Source organism: Apostichopus japonicus, chromosome 22, assembly GCF_037975245.1.
Source record: "Apostichopus japonicus isolate 1M-3 chromosome 22, ASM3797524v1, whole genome shotgun sequence".
Lineage (NCBI taxonomy): Eukaryota > Metazoa > Echinodermata > Holothuroidea > Aspidochirotida > Stichopodidae > Apostichopus > Apostichopus japonicus.
The window spans coordinates 5,179,200-5,205,680 of record NC_092582.1 but is presented as its reverse complement, the minus strand read 5'-3'; the positions used below and the strand labels follow the sequence as shown (position 1 = coordinate 5,205,680).

The 26,481-nt window shown below is 36.4% G+C and overlaps 1 protein-coding gene across 3 annotated transcripts in view; it reads right to left on the bottom strand.

The window, feature by feature from the left end:
* The window catches only part of LOC139964375 (uncharacterized), a 50,415-nt gene extending 29,348 nt beyond the window's left edge, over positions 1 to 21,067 (bottom strand). For 2 of the 3 annotated variants that reach the window (XM_071965950.1, XM_071965955.1), the window contains exon 1: positions 20,735 to 21,067. The gene's annotated coding sequence lies outside the window, so the exon portion shown is untranslated. Of the gene's footprint in view, positions 1 to 20,004; positions 20,252 to 20,734 lie in introns of all 3 variants that reach the window. The other variant, XM_071965951.1, reaches the window with a different exon arrangement.
* Positions 21,068 to 26,481: the final 5,414 nt, after the last annotated feature.

Below are 26,481 nucleotides of genomic sequence, written 5' to 3'. Positions count from 1 at the left end.
TATATAATTCCCATTATGCATTTGATGTAAACAAACTGAAAGAATATGAATTGCCTATTTCTTTGCCTGTGTGATCCTGTAATCACACCTTTATCTTTATCTCTGTTTACAAGCAAGCAGATTGTTTTGATATTCAATTTACTAGCTGGCTGTTGGGCAGCCCTGAATGACACTCACATAGCAAATTGTAATGTAAACAAAAGTTATCATTCTTAATGTTTAAATGAAAATTTCAAATTTTCTAGCACTATGTGTATTAACCAAAAATTTGGAATGAATAACATCATTCAAAAGATTTGACTGTAAAATATAAATCAATACTGAGAGTGATAACTTGAAGGCAAACTGGGACTAACAGTTTTAGCATGCTTAAAATTGAGGGCAATTCTCATTGACCTGTGACCAAAATTACAATCATGCATGGCTCTTCTGCTGTTGGTTTTTGTAATGCTGTGCAAAAGTTGTGTTGAATTTGATACAAACAAGTTAATGACCAGCACCATGGAATGGAAATCTCTAATACTCAATACAACATTCTGAAATGACTCTCAAACAAGCCCTGTGACTGCTTACCTGAGAGAACATTACTTGGTTTCAAGTCCCGGTGGAGAATGTTCAGTTGATGCAATTCTGCAATGCCGAGCATAAGTTGATAAGTTAGAGATGCTCTTTTGTTTGCTGTGAGCTGAGGTCTTAATGGGTTCCCCTTGTTTTCAATTATTTCCTCTAAGTTATATTCACAAAGGGGTGAAGCTAAATAGAGAAAGTCATCATCTTCTTCCGAAAGTGTGTTTCTTAACAAATGCTTTGATCCTTGCATGCCATCATTAAGCACTTTATTAACATTTGTTCCATAGAGTGGGTGCCCTGGTGCAGTCTTTTGATTGCTACAGGCCATTGCTCATCTACCAGTCCAATGAAAATTTGTGCGCCATTGCTACCATCAGCAATTTTGTACTGCCTGCTGAAAGAAAGTCGCCCAATTGACTTGACACAAACTCCAGAGTCTTTGTTTAGGAGCTGCTCTAACTGAAGAGCCCATCGCTGTTGGTTCTAATAAAGAACAAAATTCAATTGCATTAAATCAATTTCTAACAAAACACTGACTTGAGAGAAAGAACATCCAACAGTTATTTTAACATAACTTCTTCCAAGAGACCTGTATATGCTAATTAGGTAAACACTTTACACTCAGGTGGCCATGATTTTAAAACGTAACTGTAACAGACAGGTTAGAATCCACCCTCAAACACAGGACCATAGTAAGGGTCATTAGGTATACACTGTTCATTCAGTAGCCATGAAAAAGTAACTGTAACAGACAGGTTAGAATCCACCCTCAAACACAGGACCATGGTAAGGGTCATTAGGTATACACTATACATTCAGTAGCCATGAAAAAGTAACTGTAACAGACATGTTAGAATCCACCCTCAAACACAGGACCATGTCACCATGGTAAGGGTCATTAGGTATACACTGTACATTCAGTAGCCATATAAAAGTAACTGTAACGGTTAGAATCCACCCTCAAACACAGGACCATGGTAAGGGTCATTAGGTATACACTGTACATTCAGTAGCCATATAAAAGTAACTGTAACAGACAGGTTAGAATCCACCCTCAAACACAGGACCATAGTAAGGGTCATTAGGTAAACACTGTACGTTTAGGTGGATATGATTTGACAAAGTCAATGTAACAGCGAGGTTAGAATCCACTCTCAAACACTATGACCATCATTAAAGGTTTTTGTTTTCTAACTACCACAGATATCCTGAATTAATCAGTCATATTTAAGTCCACAGTCTACAAACCAAGGACCATATTGAAGGTGTATACTTGAAAATATAGGAGGCTAATGAATAAACTTCAACACATTGGAATCTATGCTCAACAATGTCTTCATCCAAATAAAGTTTGCTAGACAAACACAGGCAGAAGTATGTACACTTGTAAGATAGTCTTAACACTTCTATTTACAGATCCTTGTATGAATTGTCTCTACGAAGCTTTTACTACAATGTTATGTTAGCAGTATTTTGAAGATTGCTATTTCCAGTAGAAAAACATTTGTTACTCACCTGAAATGGTTTAATATTATCTGCATGATCTCTTTCATCCATTGTTTCATCTCCATTCCCTGATTCCTTGTCACTCTCTGTTTCTTTTCTATTCTTGGCTGCATTGATGGAAACCTTAATTAAAGTAATTAACACCATTAAGCGACATGATTGAGACCATGAGCCGCATGGCATCATGATTGGGACAGTCAATCAATAAAAAGGCAAGGATTTTGTGTACTAGGCTAAAAGAAAGCAATCTTTTGCAACCCCAAAATTAATACAACATGTCAGCAATTACGAATAAGAGAAGAACCCCCTTGTCATAAACATTTCATGGTTAGGGTATTTGGCCATTCAGTGCAATATTTAAGATAATCATGTCACACTTCGAGGGACTATAGATACATATTAGTTCCTTGTTTGGAAGTTTGTTAAAATACAGATGATGCACCTTTGCTGTGCACATGTACTCTATGTGCAACATTAAAACAACACAAACTACCTTTAAATATGTTTATTACAGCTAGATAACAACTTGAACATGTTTGTATAAATCCAACTTTAACAGATAAGTGTATATAAGAATTTTCACATCCATCCATAACTTTGCCCAAGACTGAACTCTTTTCATTTAAGAAAACTACTCAAACTGTAGTTTTGCTTGGTACAGTATATGACATTGAAGGAGTGAGTACTACGCACCTTAGCCTGTTGCTGCAGCCATGGTAGGTGTTTGACTCCATAGTTGTATAGCAGCTCTTCCCCTTCTTGAATATCACAAAGTGCAAATAAACACAATGCAGGAGTGCCTTCAATGTCAACTACAGTTAGCTTAACGTTCAATTCATCTTTTTAGCCATGGTTCACCAAGCGCCCAAATGTTGGTCCAATACTTGGTTCTTCTGAAGCATTCAATACTGTGAAAACGACGAAAGCATATTAAGCCAACATAAAAAAATTCTTACCAGAAAAAATAACAGAAAAAAGGCAGCAGTATAACCTGCCACCACTTTGCTATTGAACAAGCTACCAATATATTTACAGGAATCAATGAATGTTTTACTCACCAGAATTCCTGTCCTTTGGATTTGAAGAAAAATCGGAATCCAGTAGAAATGTTTTGCTCTAGTATATCTCCTTCTTCCCCTGTGAGCAGTTTCCCACAGTACTCGAGCAGAAAGTCTCCCTTTTCAAACTTTTGACTTGCAAATACGCCTCTTCCTAAACTGCAAAGCAAAGTGCAAATATTTACAAGTTTTCATTGAAAGTGTAAATATAAATAAATATAAATATAAATAAATATATTAATATATATATATATATATATATATATATATATATATATATATATATATATATATATATAAATATATATAAATATATATATATATTTATATATATTTATATTTATATTTATATATATTTATATATATACATATATATAAATATATATAAATATGTATATGTATATATATATATATACATATATATATTTATATATACATATATACATATTTATATATATACATATACATATTTATATATATATGATATTTATTATATTTAGAAAATATATTGGAATCTTCGGCCCCCCTGGGACTTTCGTCTACACACTTGGCAGTCGAATGAAAAGTACAAAGTGTAACACAATGAAAGTATGACGCTAGGTAAGTGTAAATGGCATTAATGGAATTTGAACCAAATAACCCATGACTATACAGGAAGCGGATTAAGGAGCAAAGAACGGATTACATATGTTTGTAGAACTGATAGTTGTTAAGGGGTCCTAAGTCTTTGCTGAGGCCGGTGATGTCAGACTTTATACGAAAGATTCAATCGATTTCTTTACTATTGGTTCAGGCTTTCACAGTTTATTGGTGATATTATGGCAATAAAACTCCTTTCATTCCTCAACTGAAAATGTGTATTTCATTTCCGGACTGAAAACGTGTATTTTATTTTCGGACTGAAAACGTGTATTTTATTTTCGGACTGAAAACGTGTATTTCATTTTCGGACTGAAAACTTGTCGGACTGAAAAGTTGTCGGACTGAGGGTTGTACCCCACCTGTACAACAGTCCAATGACCATGGCACTGTATTGATATCTTACCACTTCCTTTTGAGAACTTGGAGAAATGGCATGGCAGAGAAAAGGGATGCAGATTGCAAAGGCTTTGCTAATGAAGGCAAAGTAAAGTGGACAAGATCCATACCTAGCTTTATTAGACTACAGGAATACACCAAGAGATAATATTCTCGAACCACCTGTACAACTACTGTTTGGACGAAGGACAAAGACCCTACTTCCAGCAACTGAACATTTACTCGAGCCAAAAATACTGAAGCCAGAGACAGTACACAAAAGACTAGTAGAGAAGAAACAAACACAAAAAAAACCCCTATTTTGACAGACAGACAAAGATATTACCAGAACTGCAACCAGGAGATAATGTTCACATATACAGACTGACAAAAGTTGGAAACCAGTCACTATTGTATCTAATGCTGAACAGCCCAAATCATACATTGTAGAGACAGGTGAAGGTGTACAGTATAGACGCAACCGCAAACCTTTACTTCAAACTGGTGAAACATTTAGTTATGACGACAATGATATAGTTAATTCTGACAATGAACAAACCTCTTCAGAGGACCAAACCACGAACACTGATTTATGAAGAAGTATTAGAGCAAATTTAGACAAAACCACGTTGGCACAGTGACTATGAAATGTGACCAAAGGAATTTAATTATTTCTGATAGTGAATAGTCATTTGGTAACCTAGAACCAGTTGTCAAATCTTTGCTAGAAATTGATTTTATGGTTATGCAGTGTTAGGTAAAAGTATATTTTTTCTCATCTGAGTCCTTAAATTTATTTTAACTGAAAAGGGGAGATGTAACATGTTGTACTCATTCTACAGTATTTTACTTTACACCTCCCTTTAGCAACCACAATATGTCCTGTTGTAACCACCAACCTACCTTAAGAAGCATGGGGCTGTGGTCACTCTCAGGAATGTTTGTATATGACATATATATGATGCATGTTAGCAGAAGTAGTTAAGAACAATGAATCTGTTATAATGACACACTCTGAATGCATTAGTCAAATGAAAATCCTCAAAGTTTGGGATTTTTACAAAAAAACGTTTTTGCCTGTTTTGATGTTCCATGTGTTTTGAGCCTGGGTATTGTACTGTATTTCAAGGTTATTCAATTCAATACTGTGCAGTTTTTAATTTCATATTAAAAAAATACTAATTGCAATGTACTTGTCTGCTCCTGGTTGAATTCATTTAATTAGAAGACTTAAAAAATGAATTTCAACCAGTACATACATGTATGTACAGTGTGTACAGTACTTACACTGCACTGGGTGTATATGTACGGAGTGCCATGAGTTCCAGAAGACTATGTTTAAACCTAACACTAATATACACACTGTACATATTCAAATGGTTAAATTAGAAGACTTTACTATTAAATGAATTTCAGCTAGTACATACATCTATGTACAGTGTGTACTGTACATACACTGTACTGGGTGTATATGTACAGTGTGTATATTAGTGTTAGGTTTAAACATAGTCTTCTGGCACTCATGGCACTCCGTACATATACATCCAGTACAGTGTATGTACTGTACACATTGTACATACATATGTCATGTACTGGTTGAAATCCCAAACTTTGAGGATTTTTCATTTCAAAATAAGGCAAAACACCCTCCTGAAATTTTTTGTACAAACAGGGTGGTACTATATCTCTTCGAGAAAAAATTATCAGATTTTTTTGAATTTGACACGTTTTGAGTTATTGGCCGTCAAAGACGACCTCTTTTGTACATCTGAGCAACTTAACAACTTCATAAATTAATATTGAGAACAGCTAGAACCCTGAAATTTGTTAAGGTGTAAGAACTTTATACTAATAATTCAAGTATAAAACCCTGACAGCTCTAACATGGTTACTTTGGTAAAAAATTAGCATCAAAACCCCTACCTCATGCTGAATCGCATCATGAAATAGCAACTTAAGAGTTGCACAACTTGCATATTATAGGAAAGCATTGTAATCATTATTTTGTAATGTTTATACTAGAAATAATAACATCTGAAAAAGTAAGTACCCTGAAGTAATGGTTTAGGAGCAATTCATCACTAAAAATGGCACATTTTTTAGTGAAAAGTACAAAAATCGAATATTTTGACACTTTTAAGTTGACCTAACTCAACAAGACAATATTTTTGTAGCCTAATTTTTTATTTTCCTGTTCTATGGGATAGACTCTATAGGCTTCTGTAATAGAAAGGTAGTAGAATGTTTAATTGCTGAGAAATGGGACCTCAAAAGTCAAGAAAATGTCAAAATGCCATGGTGGCGACAAATTGCGGAATTTCAAAGTGTGATAAATCGGCCAATTGTAAAGAAATGCAACTGAAATGTTCAGAATATGCTTGTTTCATGGTGGTCCAATCATACAAACAGTTTGGGAATTTTTCAAAGATGTCAAACTACAACATACCCCAAAATTTGGTGATTTGATATGGAATGACCCATCACTCAATAGCTACATTTAGCTTCGATAGAAAACCGTAGATAGCTGTTAGTACTAACATACACTCTTGAAGGCCCTTTGAAATAGTATACTTGAGCTGTCATTAGAACATTAAGATGCTTACTGAGGTCACACAAAGGTCAGTCACTTGTGTTACTTGAAATAAAGCTGATCATGGCATTTTGTAATAAAAACAATTGCATTATATCTAAGTAACTCACAGGATTGAAGAAACCTAATAACCTAATATGTATCTTTCAAAAAGCACATTCCATGTAAAAAGTTCACCGCTCCTCTTAAAATCTGCTAGTTGCATGTTGCATATAATGATATGCTGTATTGGCCCCAAATATGTCAGATTTTCAAATATGGTTACCTTTGGTAACAATTCTTAAAATATTTTTATTAACACCCTGGAGGCTGGAGGGAATTAATTACCTCAATGAGACATACACCCATCATGTACATTCACTTAGGATGTCAGAGAACAATTTAGAGAGTAAACACCCCAGGAACGTATTTTTATTTTAAAACTCCTATATTTATATCATGCTATAATTTGGGACATATAGTCATATAGATACAGACTGCCTTTAACTTAAACCAGTCACTTGTCCGGCATTGTTTGGTCACATATGTGACATTGTATCCATGCACATACAGAGTGTTCATTGTAAATGTTGCCTTGTTTAAATCTGAATGTGTCCAGGAGCATGGGGGTGCATGGTTGGACATGTGGCATCAGCAAATCAGTGAATGCCACCATTCTCAACCAAATCAGGCAAACTTAAAATTGTTTGTGACATAACATGTGCTTCACAACACACCATTTAATCAACATTAATAATATTGGAGGAGAAAGGGAGAGGGAAGGGATGTCGGTATTAAAATTCACATTTTTCTCTGTATGTAACTATAAGCAGTAGCGTGCTCAAGGAGAGTTGTATAACATTAGCTGAACCTCAATACTGTACCAAGATACTGTACTGGGACATAGCATTCAGGTTATTCCATACTCAGAGTACTTTGGCCTTGACTGCAATTTAGCTAAGAATGTATGAAGGGCTGGAGTCTACATGCTACATGGTGAAGTAGATTGTAGGTTTTGGAGTGCAGGCATATGTAGAGTAAATCACACTCTGCTACATTACATTTGAAACACTAGTAAGATGATTGAAAATTTAGTGATAAAAGATGTGTATTCTTCTTTATCTGTGAAGAATTGGCAGTAGTGAAACTATTGTGTGGTTCATTCAATTCCATTGGCTCGGGATGGTGATGGATTCCAATCTTAAGTGTATTAGGAACTGTAGTATTTCACTGTCAAATATTAGTGGACACTTAGTATGTCATAAGCAACAAGCACATTTGGCTTCGGAGGTTGCTTGCACAGTTTAGCTGTGGCTCTGCTGTACACATGATCACCAAGCTTTAACATGTTACTTTATTTAATCCTTGTTAAAAAGTTTAGTTAATGACAGCAAATTAAAATTTAAATGAAGAATTTTCAACAACCAATGTCAATGAAATCAAGATTGCATTATATCTAAAACAGGTTTCCAATGTTTGCAATGTAATAGTACTTAGTATGTGGTAACTGCTGGTATGCAATTTATGTGAATACACGTCACCTATTAGTGACACTTAAACCAAGTAACCTAAAAAAAAAAAAAAAAAAATTCTTATCCACACCCTGAAATAATCAGGGGATTCAAGGGAGTGTAACACGCTTTCAACCCAGACCAATTAGAATTATATTACTAGATTAAATTGCCTGAAATGGTTTGTTAACCCATACTGACAACATGATAATTGTACTGTAAGCCAAGTTGCAAACTGTGCCATTGCTATTTATGTCATCTGTGCAACAGACTAATAACCATGGCATTGGAAATTTCCAGTTTTCTTTGACAATTTGATATGCTGAATCTCAAATTCAAGCAGTTATGTTTATGGTCAAAAAGTTACTGACCAGGCTAGTGAAAGTTAAATTCAGGGATCAGTTTGGGTCATTTTATAACAAAAATGTCAATGTTTCCAAAGGTTTACCTTCCCTGAAATGGCAATGGATTTGGTTGAACATATCCATAATTCATGACGATGCAGGGAAACTTCAGATCAGGGCAGATGAGGGTGTAAGAGGGATATGGTAAATAGCTGATCATCTCAGCTTAGGATCAAGTATCCTTAGTGTGCATGAATGAAAATTGACTAATTGAATGGTGCTCCTGATTTTTTACTTTTGAATGTAACTGTATCTATTGTCTGTAAAGGCCAGTTGGAGATTATATTTAAAGGACCTTCAAATACACTCTTTGCTACTTCATGCATGTTCTTTTAGTTATATGATTTACAGTTAAAATTAATTGTATTTAATTTCCTTAATTCTTACAAATTGATCCCTTGTTTAAAGCTATAAACATCAAATATCTGTGTTTTGAAACATCAAGGTAATTTTAGGTAACTGTATGCCTCTTAACAATTCCCTTTAAATGGGTTGGTTTATACATGGAGGTAAATCCATAGCAGGGTATGGTTACCTGAACCTACAAATAGCTTGAGGCTCCATTGCTTGTTAAGTTGTAGATAGTACAGATTACATTTTGTTGACCTGGATTCAGGTCACTCTATGGTATACCAATGGACTTAGACATAATTAAATTAAAAGGTTTTTATTAATGTTTTTTTCTAAATCTTTTGTGCAATCAGTGTCAAATATAGTATGCTAGAGCTTTGTGCTTGAGGATCATGAATCAGCTAAAAAAGAAATTGTGAAAAAAAGGACTGGAGCAAGCTGGTAGCACTTCTGGATATAGATAATTATCAGTCGGTAAGGTTCCAGAGAACCTGTACAAGCACTAATAATTTCACAAATTTCAGGTTAATAGTGTGACCAACCCACCCCCACCCCTACCAAGATAATGAACCATGTAGATTATAAGCTTGACTATTTTCATAAAGATCCTCTAATTATGCCTTTGGCTTTTTCTTAGAATTATTATTAATAAAAATATTCTTAATTTTTTTTCAGGATGTGTCAGGGTCAATTTTCTAGCTGCAGTAAATTGCATTAGAATTAGAACTTAATCCAATCTCAGAGATAGGCTTTGTTTAAAGACTCCTTCTCTTTCCTTGTTTAACAAATTGGAGCAGGAAATGTGTCACAACAATTCATCAACCGTGTGATCTGTACCTTCCACATTAATTAACACTTAAGGCCCACATCACGGTTAGGGCAGGTGGGATTAATAGCAGTGCAAAAGAGGCAAATTGCAAGTTAAGTTGAATCAGTCATGTACATAAATAGTATATCAAAAAATAATTGCAGGACATTACCTTTAAGGGGAACTTGCTGTACGAGAAAGCCATCTCTGTCTTTTTTTTTGTTTTTACATATGACCGTGCCACTTCCTCCGGCTTTTCTCTCTTTCTTCTCATAATTAGGACTGAAAAGCAATGCATAATTCATATTTAGCATAACATATCAATCATATTACAAAAAGGCTTAACCCATTTTCAAGATTCATTATGTTAAATATTCATATAACAATATACCCAATGTTATATTACTATAGTCTTTGAATTTTAATACAACAATGAGGAAACTAATTTAAGTACACATAGAGTGATTTCATGTGATATGCATTGTTATGTTAATGAGGCAAAGTCTCACTGGAAAGAGGCTGGTCTATTGCAAGAACTACATTAACTTTGAATACCTGCTGTAGATCCAATCCTATCTAATTTTACAAGCTCAAGGTAGTTATCAGCTCACAGCAGTCACAAGAAATAAAGTGTAGCCTAGCTACTTGACTATTGTTGCAATTTCAGATGAATTCATTCCAGCCACTGTGCCCTGATTTGACCTATAGACTATAGTGTTCTTCAATAAGTGTGCAGCTATCTGGTCTTCTATTACAATAGTCAGTTATCCCCCTAACATGAGGTCCTCCTTCCATCTACATCATACATGTATGTAATTCACAGCCTTTCCCTGTGACCACATTGCTAAATCAACCTTGAGACTGCAAGATTAGGCGTGTAATGCCCTAACTGTACCCACGTAGCCTTAGTTAACTTAAAGCTACATAGTAATTAGTACTACTACTACTACTAGTATTTAGCTAACAAGAGTCAAGACCCCCTTGGCCACGCCATGGCTAGTCATTGCCAAACTTAAGCCTTAAAATCCACATTTAAAGCACCAAAAATGATTAAAAAAGACTTAAATGATACTCAAATGATTCTTAAGAAAACATGAAACAAACAATTACAATTAGTTGTCTTCTAATTATACCTTGGAAATCCGTAACAGCCGATGTGGTTAGGCCACTGGCAAATACAACACAGTGTGTAAAGATATCTTTTCTGAAATATTTTGGAAATTTTGATATTTAGAATTTCTTCATTTTAAACACATGTGGTGGTCGAGAACATACATTAATTTACTATAGACTTTCTAACATCAGATTGATTGGTTGCTTTAAATACAATAGGCTATGTAAGTTTTAGGATGATGATGAAGAAACGGTCGATCGTAGGTATAAAGGTCTTTTAGTCTTAGACGTCCTAGACCTAGGTGATATATTTACCAACGCTTATAATATGTATATATATTTATTTCTTAAGCTAATGAGTAGCTACACATAAGGGGTAAAGTAAAAAAGGCAAATGGAACTTACCTCTTGATCAACAATCTAATATTAAATCGAAAAACGGTTAGATACGAATATAATTTGGCTTCAGATTGCGAACGTCCAGACTTTGCCTCATTTGGTTATCCAGATCGGCCGGTCCGAAAACTTTCAGTAAAGAGGCCTTTGCGGTTGTCTCAGGGATCATACAATCAGATATGATGAAGAAATCACAGACAGTCAACGTCATAACCCAGTGAGTAGTGACTCAGTATATGGCAATAACCACTACTTTGAACAGATCCAGCTTTTTTCCCGCCTTTGGAGAGATCCAGCTTGAAACTTTGTAATCATTGTTCGTACTGTACAAGTTAACCTGAATGTCGATCTATTAATAAATTGACACACTTTAGAGCGTCCCGGGCTTGCCCCTGATATAAACACTAGGCTGACAACAGCTCAAGGTTGTATCTGGACATTCCTCCCTTAACTTAAATTCATGCGCTGTTAATTAATTGTGTTCCTTGATACAGTGAGATTTCTGGATTTGTTAATAACTTGAAGCAGATCATAGAGACCGTATATGGTTGGCCACAGTGGACAAAATTAGGAAATTTATGCCGACATATATTCGATTTAATGCTCACATAAATTCGGTTTAATACTGACATTAATTCTGAATCAAATACATTTTTATATCTACATAACTTTGATTTCATGTAGACATGAATTCGAATTAATGCTGGCATATATTCAAATAAATGCTGGCATATATTCAAATTATAATGCTGGCATAAAATCAATTTTAAGAGGGCATAGCCTGTAATTGATTTTATGTTGGCATATTTTCGATTTAATGTCAGAATATAGTCGATTTATAGTCAGCATATATTTAATTTAATGCTGACATATATACATATATTCGATTTATTGCTGACAAATATTTGACCAATTGTATTGCGGGAATATATTTCTGCATATTTTTACTTCCGACAACAATTCAGCCACATCCGACTATGGTATAGGCCATACTGGAAATAATTGCTGATTTAATGTCCATACGAATTAAACTTATTACCGGTTTCGGATTCTATTTAATAACGGCATTCATTTTCAGCCGATCACCATGCAGCTTCATGATATGATATAAATAATATAAATGAAATGAAATTATATAAATACTCCTAAAAAAATAGTCTACAGTCCCGCTCGCGTAAATTACTGGATATGTGTACGCGCACATGATCGTATAAAAAGTCGTATTAAAAAGTACAACCGCGTATAAACTCGTTGACAAACAAATTGCCGCGTAGACGCCGCGTAGACACGTCGTATAATCCCTGTACGAGTTTATACCAAGGAAATGCTATTGTGCTAAATGAATATGAATTAAAGTCGCCGAAAGAATTAGTGAGATGTTTGAACCAGCCGTTTCTTAAATCGTAGTTTAAGACGTGATATTCACCAACAGCGAAGAGATGGTAGGTAAAGTGTTTGCCGGCATAAAACTTAACTTTTATATACAAATATATATACAGTATAAACAAATAACCTACATGCAAACTGCACACATATGGTACACCGCGCCGTGTATAGGAACAAGTCACGCCCATAGGCGTACGAGGCGGGGGGGGCAGACTTCCCCCCCCCCAATTTCCAGAGGACAAGAAATTCGGGCAAAAGTCCTGAAAAATTCGGGCAGCCTAAGAGGAGAAAAAAAAATATAAATATGTAGTAGCTTGCCCGAATCTTTTCATATTTTTGCCCGAAAATGCCGTGGAGAGCGTTCTGTGTTATTTGTTTTGTGACATTAATATTAATATAACTTTATAAGCCTAATGATTTTCTTTATTTAGCATCATGATGCCCGAATATTTTCTCGTAAGCGCAGCTCATCTGGGCTACCACGCTTTTTGCACTATCGCCCAAAATTATTAACAGGGAACACTGCTCCCCCACAAACCGAAATGGTCCCGTACGCCTATGGTCAAACCCTGTGTATATTAAACTGAGTGCATCATGACATATGCACAGTGCACGCCGTACTACCAGGGACGTCGCTAGAGGGGGCGGTGTGGGGTCACACTCCCCCAATCCTGGTAAAACTGACGATATTTGGAAAATTTTAGTGCAAAAGTCAAAATTTTCGACTGTCGCACTCTTATTTTCCGACTGACGCACTCTAATTTACATATATTCTTGTAATTTGTGAATGACCTAAAATTTTCGGTCCAGTCATATTTACCACGTTTTCCTTGTCACATTGAGAAATTGTTTCTCGAGATCCTTATACTCCATCATACAAAACTTCGTATTCATTCATTTATTTATCACCAATTGTGTACAAAGGGAAAGGAAGTCTCCTAAAAAGTCATAAAAGGCTTAACAAGGTAGGAGACTCCCTGGGAGAAAAGAAAAGAAATATGAACAAATATTGATAATACAGAATATACGTAAGGATTAAATATACAGTAATAATATTATACAGTAATATAGTAGGCCTAATAAAATATTACTAGTACGAGTTAATAAATTCCTTTTTCAAATGTCTGGTGAATGTGGGTTTTGAAGTTATGAACTTCAATTTTTTTGATAGATCATTCCAGATTTGTATTGCTCTGTTACAAAGACCGAATTTCACTATGTTACTATGGTAAAAATTGCAATGAGCGTTGTTGGCTTGTCTTGTGTGATGGTTATGTAAGACTCTGTTACTACAAATAAAGTCATTAAAAGTGACTGGCAGTAATCCATTCCATGCTTTGTAAGCAAAGGCAGCAACCTTAACTGTTATAATATCACCGAGTTTTAATAAATTTAGGGACTTGAATATTCCACTAGTACTGTATGTTCAAGTGGTGGGGCATTAGCAATGTGACGTATAGCCCTCTTTTGGAGAATATTTAGGCGGTCAATGTTAACATTGTATGTACCAGACCAAATAGTTGTACAATAGGATAAGTGTGGCAGAACTAGTGTTTGATAAAGCATTCTAAGGACATGCTGTGGGAGGAAATATTTCAGTTTAGATAATATACCAGTATTTTTTGCTACAGTGTTACATACTGACGAAATATGGTTATTCCAAGAGAGTTTGCTATCAATATTAATACCAAGAAACCAAGAAACCAAGAAACGTATGATTTTGAAAAAAATAATAATGCCTAATAGAACTACTGCACAATGTTTGCCAGCTTCAATTTGGATAGTTTATGCATTAATTTTACTATTGGATGGGTTGACCATGTTCGTTAGCTTCAAGTAAGTTCAGGATATACGTTTAATATTTAATAGTATACAATTAAAACGTGCAATGCTAATCTACGGATGCATAAAAGTGCCATCAAAATAAGAAAAACTTTGCCCCATAAGGTGACATTTATCAGTAAATTGTTTAGATAACAAGATAAAATCTTATCAAAAATCAGAAAAATGTTGGATTGCTCAGTTGCTTTAACTGAGCAATTGAACAATTTTCGGCAAAATGTTTAATTGACAGCTTATCATATCTCGTCAATTGTACATTTTGCTGCATTATGTTCAATTGTTACCTTCATTCTCAGACAGCAATTGAAACATTTTCTGCAAAATGTTTATCGACAATTTATCTTGTCTCGTCAACTCAAGATTTTTCTGCAAAATGTTTAATTGTTCACTTCATTCCAAATGCTCAGTTGAAATGAAGTGAACGATTGATTTTTTTCATTTGAGTGATAAATAGCCCCAACCCCCCACACCCCCCCCCCCAGAAAATATTTTTTGAAATATTTAAAGTACCCAATACACCTCCAATGAAGTAGAGAACTTATTCTGTTTGATTTCTTGACTTTAAGACCATAAGGGGAAAGTAAGAAACACTCACTAGGAGGAAACATACCTGCAAACCAAAGACAATTTTTGTAATTTCACCTACAGACACGGGACATGTACTAAAACACATTCAATAAAGGTTAAAATCCACTCTTCAATGGCGATACGATGACCTCAATATTATTTTCGATAATAATTACAATTTAGCTGTATTTTTTTTTAACTCTGCACAAAATATATACGCACTCGATCGGACCGTTCGGCACCCCGTGGGTCCGCAATTGGTATCTGCTTGCGTAGTTGAATGTGAAAACATTAACAGCTTGTAAATACAATATCTCAAGAGTTGAAAGTTGGCTGTACCTCCAACCTGCTGAATTTTCAGTATCAACATGAAGAAGCCTGTCTTCAAAAGTAGATACTATCGAAATGTGTTACAATTCTTGTCGCAATTGGAATATACTTGTCCCTATTTGTAACAACTTGAGCTGTTACAATTTGTAATGAAGTCTGTCACAATATGAATGATAATGAATTGCGAAATAGACCAAAGAGAATATTTTCATTTTACAATATTCCAGTTGAACGTCTTTGAGGCAAACCTATTTACATGTGATATATGTTTTCAGGTTGATGACTGTTCAAGGCTCAGACTCTGAACCGTCTTACGCTTATGGTGACACGGATCGCGATCTAGTCCAGCTTGATCTGGTCATTTTTTATGAAATAATTAAATTACCCAATACCCCTCCAATGAAGAAGAGAACTTATTCTGTTTGATTTCTTGACTTTAAGACCATAAGGGGAAAACTAGAAACACTCACTAGGAGGAAACATACCTGCAAACCAAAGACAATTTTGGTATTAATTTGACCTACAGACACGGGACATGTGGAAAAATTTTAGTTCAACAGTCGAAATTTTCGACTGTCGCATTCTTAGTTTCCGACTGGTGCACTCTAATTTACATAAATTCTTGTAATTTGTGAATGACCTAAAACTTTCGGTCAAAATTGACCTATAATCAGTCATATTTACCACGTTTTCCTTGTCACATTGAGAAATTGTTTATCGCGATCCTTATACTCCACCATACAAAACTTCGTATGATTTTGAAAAATAATAATGCCTAATAGAACTACTGTACAACGTTTGCCAGCTTCAATTTGGATAGTTTATGCATTAATTTTACTATTGGATGGGTTGACCATGTTCGTTAGCTTCAAGTAAGTTCAGGATATACGTTTAATATTTAATAGTATACAAGTAAAACGTGCAATGCTAATCTACGGAAGCATAAAAGTGCCATCAACATAAGAAAAACTTTGCCCCATAAGGTGACATTTTTCAGTAAATTGTTTAGATAACAAGATAAAATCTTATCAAATATCAGAAAAATGTTGGATTGCTCAGTTGCTTTAACTGAGCAATTGAACAATTTTCTGCAAAATGTTTAATTGACAACTTATCATATCTCGTCAATTGTACATTTTGCTGCAATATGTTCAATTGTTACCTTCATTCCGTCTGAGCAATTGAAACATTTTCTGCAAAATGTTAATCGACAATTTATCTTGTCTCGTCAACTCAAGATTTTTCTGCAAAATGTTTAATTGTTCACTTCATTCCAAATGCTCAGTTGAAATGAAGTGAACGATTGATTTTTTTCATTTGAGTGATAAATAGCCCCAACCCCCCCCCCCCCCCCCGGAAATATTTTTTGAAATATTTAAAGTACCCAATACACCTCCAATGAAGAAGAGAACTTATTCTGTTTGATTTCTTGACTTTAAGACCATAAGGGGAAAACTAGAAACACTCACTAGGAGGAAACATACCTGCAAACCAAAGACAATTTTGGTAATTTCACCTACAGACACGGGACATGTACTGAAACACATTCAATAAAGGTTTTAAAACCCACTCTTCAATGGCGATATGATGACCTATTATTTTTCAATAATCAGTATAATTTAGCTGTATTTTTTTTAACTCTGCACCGAAATAAACGCACTCGATCGGACCGTTCGGCACCCTGTGGGTCCGCAATCGGTATCTGCTTGCGTAGTTGAATGTGAAGGCATAAACAGCTTGTAAATACAATATCTCAAGAGTTGAAAGTTGGCTGTACCTCCAACCTGCTGCATTTTCAGTTTCAACATTAAGTAGCCTGTCTTCAAAAGTAGATACTATCGAAATGTGTTACAATTCTTGTCGCGATTGGAATATGCCTTGTCCCAATTTGTAACAACTTGAGCTGTTGCATTTTGTAATGAAGTCTGTCACAATATGAATGATAATAAACTGCGAGCGAGACCAAAGAGAATATTTTCATTTTACAATATTCCAGTTGAACGTCTTTGAGGCAAACCTATTTACATGTGATATATGTTTTCAGGTTGATGACTGTTCAAGGCTCAGACTCTGAACCGTCTTACGCTTATGGTGACACGGATCGCGATCTAGTTCCAGCTTGATCTGGTCATTTTTTATGAAATAATTAAATTACCCAATACCCCTCCAATGAAGAAGAGAACTTATTCTGTTTGATTTCTTGACTTTAAGATCATAAGGGGAAAACTAGAAACACTCACTAGGAGGAAACATACCTGCAAACCAAAGACAATTTTGGTAATTTCACCTACAGACACGGGACATGTACTGAAAGTGTTTATACACATGCAAATACAGGACATGTACCGTTGTGCTTCAGAATAATCAGCCAGTTTAATGGCATATGATAAAACTCTTAATATCATGCAGTATATGCGGTTTCTGGGTCTATAAGCGTTAAATCTGACGAATTGAAAAAGGTTTAAGTATTAGTTCAATTGGTTGGTCGTAACAAATGATTTAATAATCAACCACTTCCCGAAGAGAGCAGAGCATCACTGCATGAAAAAATCTAGGTTATATTTTTTACGCTTCAACTTGGAAGAAAGACCAAACAGCACTTAAATGTTTCTCCCGGGACTCACAGTGGTCCAGCCCATCCTGTCACTGCATTCTAGTATACCTAAGTCCAACCAGTAAAGTTTGGAAATGAAGTTATTCACAATGACATTACCAATTCGACCACCCCTATTCCTGATTCCCTTGTCAAAGAATACTTTTTACCCATCAGTTGTGATGTCATTGCTCTTAGAAATTCAATTTTTCACCATAATGAGCAAAAGTAATGGCTATAAGCCATTAAAATGAGGGCGCTGTTAAAATGAGGGCGCTTTCAAAATGAGGGCGCTGTTATCAATTTAGTGAAATTTTGAAAGACACACATATATGGGGAAAAAGACACAGAAACACATATTTGGAAAATTACCCTCAATCCCGGGACACGGCTGAAAACGCCTTGGGAGCTACAAGGACCCCACTTTGGACATCCTCCACCGTTAAAAAAGTCGGGACGTCAAATTTTGTCCTGACTTTTCAAAATGTCCTGACCTTATAGGTGTGTTTTTTTTTTCATGTCCTGACATTCAAGGTATGGTGCATACATACATACATACATACATACATACATACATACATACATACATACATACATACATACATACATACATACATACATACATACATACATACATACATACATACATACATACATACATACATACATACATACATACATACATACATACATACATACATACATACATACATACATACATACATACATACATACATACATACATACATACATACATACATACATACATACATACATACATACATAGCTGGAAATCCAGTTAGAAACCTAAGACAGCTTCGTGAAATTCAGCTTGATTATTATAAACTTGAGGGCATGAGTGCCCTCAAACGGAAGTTTGAGGGCATGCGCGAATACTGCACGCCATATTCGCAATATCATCAGTATACCCACACCTTCCTCAGCCAAGAAGGACATTTCCATTGATACTGCAGCTATAAACCACGGAATATACTACTCGAATTTCATATCATGATGACAAGCGTGCATATAGATCAAGTGCTGAGTTGGTCATGAATGTGGAGATTTGAGCACCAAAATATTGATAGACTTAGAGCCCCATACTTAGTAGCTATATTTGGAAGACATTATCGTTAGTTGGTATGTGTGGCATTAAACAAATGCACCTGGGAAGGAGTGGGGGACAGGGAGGGGAGGTCACGGGGGTCCCATTTGCACTTATCATTTTACCTTAATTACCGTATAGCATGATATCAACATACACTACGGTATTCTTCATCCCGTCCATATTTTCCCGGGTCAAATAATTGACCCCTGACTCCAGGCTGTTTCCCATGACTGACCTCTGCTCCTCTTAAGACAATTTGGTAACGTCAAGACCCAGACCGGGGCCCAGGGATAGTTGCGATATCCTGTTTAAGTCTTACATTTTCCTTCAGTATCTGTGTCTGTTTATCTCATATTTACTCAGGCCCATGGATTTAGCCCCTAAACCTCTTTTCATCAGGCGTGCATAACATATAATTGCTTTATGTCTAATATATTACACCAGATCAATATCTTACTGTACCATTTGATATACTGCTCGACACCGTTGAGTGGCATGCAGGATGTTCCGGTATTAAACTACCACCCCCCCCCTCCCCCTCGGCATTGGTATTTGAAGCACTGAAACCTATAGCATCTGGGAGGCCGTGGGTTTCATCCCTGTCCGGCCAAAGTAAGATGGACTTTTCATCCAAGAGAAATCCACGGTTTTCCCATCTGACATGGCCTTCCAAGTTTTATACAAAGACCCCAAAATGCGGGGAAAATGTAAATTTGATAACCACCCGACGCCTCTCCCACATGCATTTATGTGACTCTGTAGCGTCGTAAACTAACTGCCTAATTGAGGCCGAAATAAATAGTAGGCTGAATGAATATGTCTATAATTACTTGGCGGGAATAACGCATTGTTATATGATGGGGCTTTACACTCACTTTTTTAAGAACACCTTCACATATGAAGTTAAGCGTCGCCAACATCAAACCGTTGCAAAACACATGGTGTATAAATGCTGGGGACACTTGAGGAAACTTGGAAATATAGTTGCGTTTGTCGGATTGTGACTGCCCCCTGCAGTGGGATGTCCCCCAGGCGACGCGTAGACTGGGCGCACTGAAGTGCCCGCTCCTACCGTGAGTTATAGAGTCGACTGAGTCTGCTCAGCGAAACGAATGAGTCTCCCTACATAAAAATAGGAAAATTCTACGGCTGTTATATTTTCCTAACCCTTTCTACATACGCTTCACAGAGGCCCGGCGCAATAACAGGAACGAATCGCTCTTCGCGTGATGAACAGTAAGGATCGACCCAGCGCATTTGGCAAGGCAATCATGGCCGATACAAAGGATAGCCGTGACGGGGTCTGTTCGAATTATGTGCGACTGTGACAAGATACCAGTAATTCTGCAGGGGTTATGAGAAGGCCCTCGTCTTGATACGAGACATATACGGTACTTTAACTACAAATGGCATATATATGCCCTGGCAATTTATGTGCTTACATAAAAAACAAACACAAAAACGTAGAGAAACAATGAGTTAATTCGATTGTCGTATATATGGAATAATCGAAAACCCAGCAGGGCATGTTTCTATATTAATTCAGTGAGGTAACGTGACATGATGTCATTTGCAGAGAGGTGTGATGACAATTTTAACACTTACCCCACTGACGCACTTATCCGTTTGGTTGGTTGGACCGTTGGGGCAGAGTGCTCTATGTCCGGTGGACGGAGCGAAGTATATGTGAGAATTAGTTGGAGATTAGTGGAACACTAGTAGTTGTTACTCAGAGTTTCACGCGTTGAGCGATCATCAGACAACTCTCTCTATCCTTTCTCTCTCTCTCCTCTCTATCTCCACCTCCACCTCTCCACACTCTCTCTCTCTATATATATATCAGTTTATTTATATGTACCGTTACGTTAATCTAACAATATGATGTTATGTATTCGTTTATGTGGTAGAGCCGTGACTGTATATGTAATGGTTTGGCAGGACGATACGGTTCGTCTTTACATTGTTTCCAATTAGAAAAAAAAAAAAAAAAAACCTGGTCCACAAATGTTGTTGATATCAATACTGTACGTGCGGGCAGCGAGTTTTTTTTTATGCAGGTAGGTTCGTACTATTGTGTATATTGAATAGCCAATCACAGCGAAGTTCATTTTGACGTCATCAAATATGATAAGGAAAGCATGAAACACTTAATATTTAAAGTCGATAAGTTCAACCTGACGTGCTAGCCTGAGCATGAAACACTTAATATTTAAAGATTCGAGATTCGAACTCACAATGCTCATACAGCATCAGATTGACATTGTTTACAAATCTTACTGCTTTAGAGCGAGTGACACGTGCATATTTGATGACGTCAAAATGAACTTGGCTGTGATTGGCTATTCAATATACACAATGGTACGAACCTACCTGCATAAAAAACTTGCATGCGGGCATGGGACAATATAAATGACGCCCACACACACACGCACAACAAAAATTGCTGGGAGAGGTGGGTGGGGGGGGGGGGTAGAGAATCTGCCAGGGGTGCGGGAAATATGGGTGAATAATTATTAATTCTCATAACATTTTCACTTCATTTTCATATGCTACTTACGAAGTCTTCAAGTAAGAGGATGGTATGGGGGAGGACGGGGGTAAGATGTCCAAGGAATTTTCAACAAAATTGATCGATTTGTTCAATTTAAGATGAGAAAAATTAGTCATTCATTTCTTTTCTGCTAATGTGTTTTTTTTTTGCGCTTGGGGGTGGGGGGGGGGTGAGTGGGTGGGTGGGTTGGGGTAGTTAAGAATCAGCAAATGATGTCCAAGGAAATAGAAAGAAATTTATAATGCGAGCAATTAATCATTCACTTTACTGCAATAATGTGAATTTTGCAATGACCTGAAATGATGCTGAATGGAATGATCACTATACGAATCTTATCCGCATTTCTACAATTAATAAACATGAAGTAGTGATAATAATTCTAACCTCTGATCTGAGTTATATTCCTCTTTCTGCGACAAAATGTTAAATTTACCAAATAAAGGCTAACTTGATAAGTAGATTAATTATGTATTCTGATAAATTCAATCTATAATATCATGTAACCTTTTTCCTAGAAACGGAGTACTGAAAACTTTGCAGAAAGTTGTCCTGTTTGCAAAATACGTGAGGTCTCAATTATACGTCATTTATTGAAAAACAAATATGTAAACAATTTTAAATAAAAGATTCGAGAACTTCGGAATGTTTGAGCATTATTCTTGAATTACAAAGGGGGAGGGGTGGATTACGACGTCGCTTTTATTTGTATCGGATTAATGTATAACAATTCAACACTTCGTATAACAGAAGCTTTTTCTTCAGGAATTGAAATCCCGCCCTCCCCTTCCATACTATTTGACAGAAAAACTTACAGGAATGCCACCAATCTAGATTCCGATAATGCCGCTTGCATCCGAAAACGGTTTGACTTCATTGATGTGCACGTCAAAATGTATGCAGTAGAAAGGTTGTTTTGAAGGAGCGCCCTCGAAAACGAGTTTCAGTCACGAAATTGGCCAAAAACGAGTGGAAGAGAAGGGGAGGGAAACGCCGAGAGAGATTTTAGTGTGGACGCTGGCAAAACCATACTCTATATACAAGTGTGTTTTTGTTCCAGTAGACTATTTAAAATGATTCGTGATCAAGTGTGAAGAAAACCTGAAGAAGAGAAGAGTGTAGAATTGCTCTCTGTGAAGTGTGCTCATGTTTGCAAATTTAAGTTTCCATATTCATGAGAAAACATTAATTTTGATTATCTGTAGTAGCCTACATCCGAATAACGCATGGTCCACCAAATATATATATATAATTTAATATTATTGCTCGAAACAGGTGACGAACGCCTACAGTGGAATTACGACCTTCCTTACCGGTTTCGAACCTCTGGACATACAATCAGCGTCCATAGCCTAGTGGTTAGGGTGTCCGCATATAAAGCAGGAGGCCCGGGTTCGAATCCCGGTGGAGGTTAGAAGTTTATATAGATATATAAATTGTGTGTTAGGAATTGTTTGTACTGTCAATACGAGTGCTTTGAAGCATGATATGCGATGACAGTTTAGAGAGACATTAATATTATTGTCCCAACTGACTGGTTCAAATTATGAATATTCATTACGTGGGTCTACACGTCACCCAGTTAGGACAATTTTTTTCTCTATACTGTAGTGACATGTCCCGCTTTCAGAGAACTCGTATTGTCAGTACGAGCAGTATGAATAGGAAGAGGACAGTTTAGAGAGGTATTAGCAGTAGGAAATTGTCTCAACTGGCTGTACACGTTTATGTCGAGCATAAAACAAACAGCCACTTTGATCTGTCGCGGACTCGTTCTTTTCCTTGGAGGAAACGCAGCAGGTAAAATATCCTCATTCTAACAATTACTTCCACGTTAAGAAAGAGTTCCACGCAGCCTCCAACAACCGCACTGACCCATTCCCGGCTTAACAGAAACGTTTTTGGTCCAACTTGGGACTCAAAGTGTAGGGATATTTTTTCCACTTCGCGATAAATGTGAGTGATCTTAATTGTGTGTATGTCGCCCCCTTATGAAAGGTACTGCGCTATATGTACTAGGTGATCGTCACTCTTAAAATGGTACGGAAACTCGGTAAACAAAAATAACATACTTGGATTTCTTTGTCATGGTTCATCCTTGATAACTTTTAATAAAGGATGACTTGAGATAGAATATTAGTCTTGTCATGTCTCTTATAGTATACGTAAACAGAAAACCCTGAATCTCTGTTTCTTTAGCTACTCCAGTTGCAAGATACTTTTCTGCGTTTTGAGCGGACTTAATGATTCTTTGCAAACATCTGAAACACATCGAAATTAATTTTTTGACTAAATCCATCTTTCAAATAAGTGACAAACAAGCAGATCCAGGGTGTGAGCAGGTATAGGTTATCCCCCCCCCCCCATCCTCTCCTTTCAATCTCAACAAAATTCAAAGTTAGTTATTAGAAATATTTATCTAAATAAACCTATGAATACACAATTTAATGTCTAACGCTAACTTTAGAAATCTTTCCCAAAGTTATATTTTATATACAGAGCAAGCATTGCAGTCTGCCGTCTTTTCTTTCCAAAAAGGCGACAATGTCCCTACTGGTCTACCGTATGATTGATGGAAGGGTTGATCCTACAGACAGGCGGGGGGGGGGTAGGAGCCGGGGGAACGTGCCCCCCCCCACTTTCTTTCTAAATTAGCAAATGTGCCCTATTGGCAAATAAAATGAGCCCCGTTGATGAAGAACTGTCTTTTGGATATCTGAAGCCTTTGTAAATTTTAATATTTTATTTCATTTTTTTTATTTTTAGTCTGTACACGCTATTTTTAAAATGGCATCCCATATCTTTTTGTAGCACGGTTAACAATAAACAATCTCAATAAATAGTATTGATAGCATACTAACACATATATATTTAAGTGACATGGCCGATGTGTATCGATTTATAGCATAACGAGTGGTGGTTGTGGAATGAGAAGGTGCCCCTTTGATGTTGTTCCCCCCACTTTTTGGAAGCTTCCTACCCCCTCCCCCCTGCCTACAGATCACACACACACACACACCCACACAAACACTCCTAATAGAGAGTGAGAGAGAAAGAAAAGGCAAAACAAATTTTGTGTAGCAGTTTTCAAAGCTCTGAATTTGGTAGCTTTTTACAAAATCCTATGGTTACTGTGTTAAAAAAAACCCAACAACAAACACTTGCTATACCTTGAACATGTAGAGCAGCAGCTGGACCGCTTTGCATAGGTTTTTGCGATGCTAAACCGGATCAAGTATTCCCTGAAACTGATGAAAACAAGAGCCCAAGGGCACTGTGGTTCCTTGCTTGGGGTATATGACAATACACATAATATTATCAAGCAAGATTGGGCTCAAATAGTCCAAGTAATTGTGGTCCTACATGTACCCATAAAGTAACCAACACTATGCCAACACTTTTGTGATCACAAAATGTGATCGGATTTTTGATCAAAAGGCACTTTTGAGATCTAAATATGGTGTCGAAAATGTAAGAAATATAAGGTCACCTACAAGCGGGTCAACAGATATGATAACATTGGTGACCTCAGATGACATGACCTTTAAGTTTGAAACTGTTCCACCACCCCATTCACAACTTGTCCCAAATTATCAACCGTGTCACACGTTGGCATTGGGATTTAATTGCATTAAATGTCAAAAAATTAACTTTGAACTTGTATACATAACTTCACACACAAAGGTCACCCGTAGGTCAACCAATTGACATTTTTGATCGGTGAGACCTAAATAGAGCATCAAAACTGTAAAAATTCAAACAATTTTTTCTTTGCCCATTTTCTCCCCCCAAAATACTAGTTTTTTAACATTTAAGCTGACCTTTGGTGACCTTGGATCACATGACCGCTAAGTTTGAAAATATTCCCCTATACCATTCGCAACTTGTCCAAAAAAATCAACCTTGTCACACCTTGGCACTGGGAGTTATTGCATTAAATGTCTGAAAATTAACTTTGACCTCCTATAACTTCACACACAAAGCTCATCCAGGGGTCAACCTATTGACATTTATGATCAGAAGGTACCTTTAACATCTGAAAATAGCATCAAAACTGTAAAAATCCCCAAAACACGAAAAGGTCACCAGAGGTCAAATTGAGGTCAAGGGTCACCCAGATGTGGGTGGACAATTGGATTACATAGAAGCAACTCCCAACCCTAACTGACAATTCGTTCTCAAGTTATCGCAAAAATACTAGTTTTTTATCATTAATTGACCTTTGGTGACCTTGGATCACATGACCGTTAAGTTTGAAAATATTACCCTATACCATTTGCAACTACTCCAAAAATATCAACCGTGTCACACCTTGGAACTGGGAGTTATTGCATTAAATGTCTGAAAATTAACTTTGACCTCGTATAACTTCGCACACAAAGGTCACACGGGGGTCAACCCATTGACATTTATGATCAGAAGGTACCTTTAACATCTGAAAATGGCATCGAAACTATAAAAATCCACAAAACACAAAAAGGTCACCAGAGGTCACCAGAGGTCAAATTGAGGTCAAGGGTCACCCAGATGCGGGTCGACAATTGGATTACATTGAAGCAACTCCCAACCCTAACGGACAATTTGTTCTCAAGTTATCGCAAAAATACTAGTTTTTTATCATTAATTGACCTTTAGTGACCTCGGATCACATGACCGTTAAGTTTGAAAATATTCCCCGATACCATTTGCAACTTGTCCCAAAATATCAACCGCGTAATACCTTGGCACTGGGAGTTATTACACTAAATGTCTGAAAATTAACTTTGACCTCATATAACTTAACATACAAAGGTCACCTTGGGTC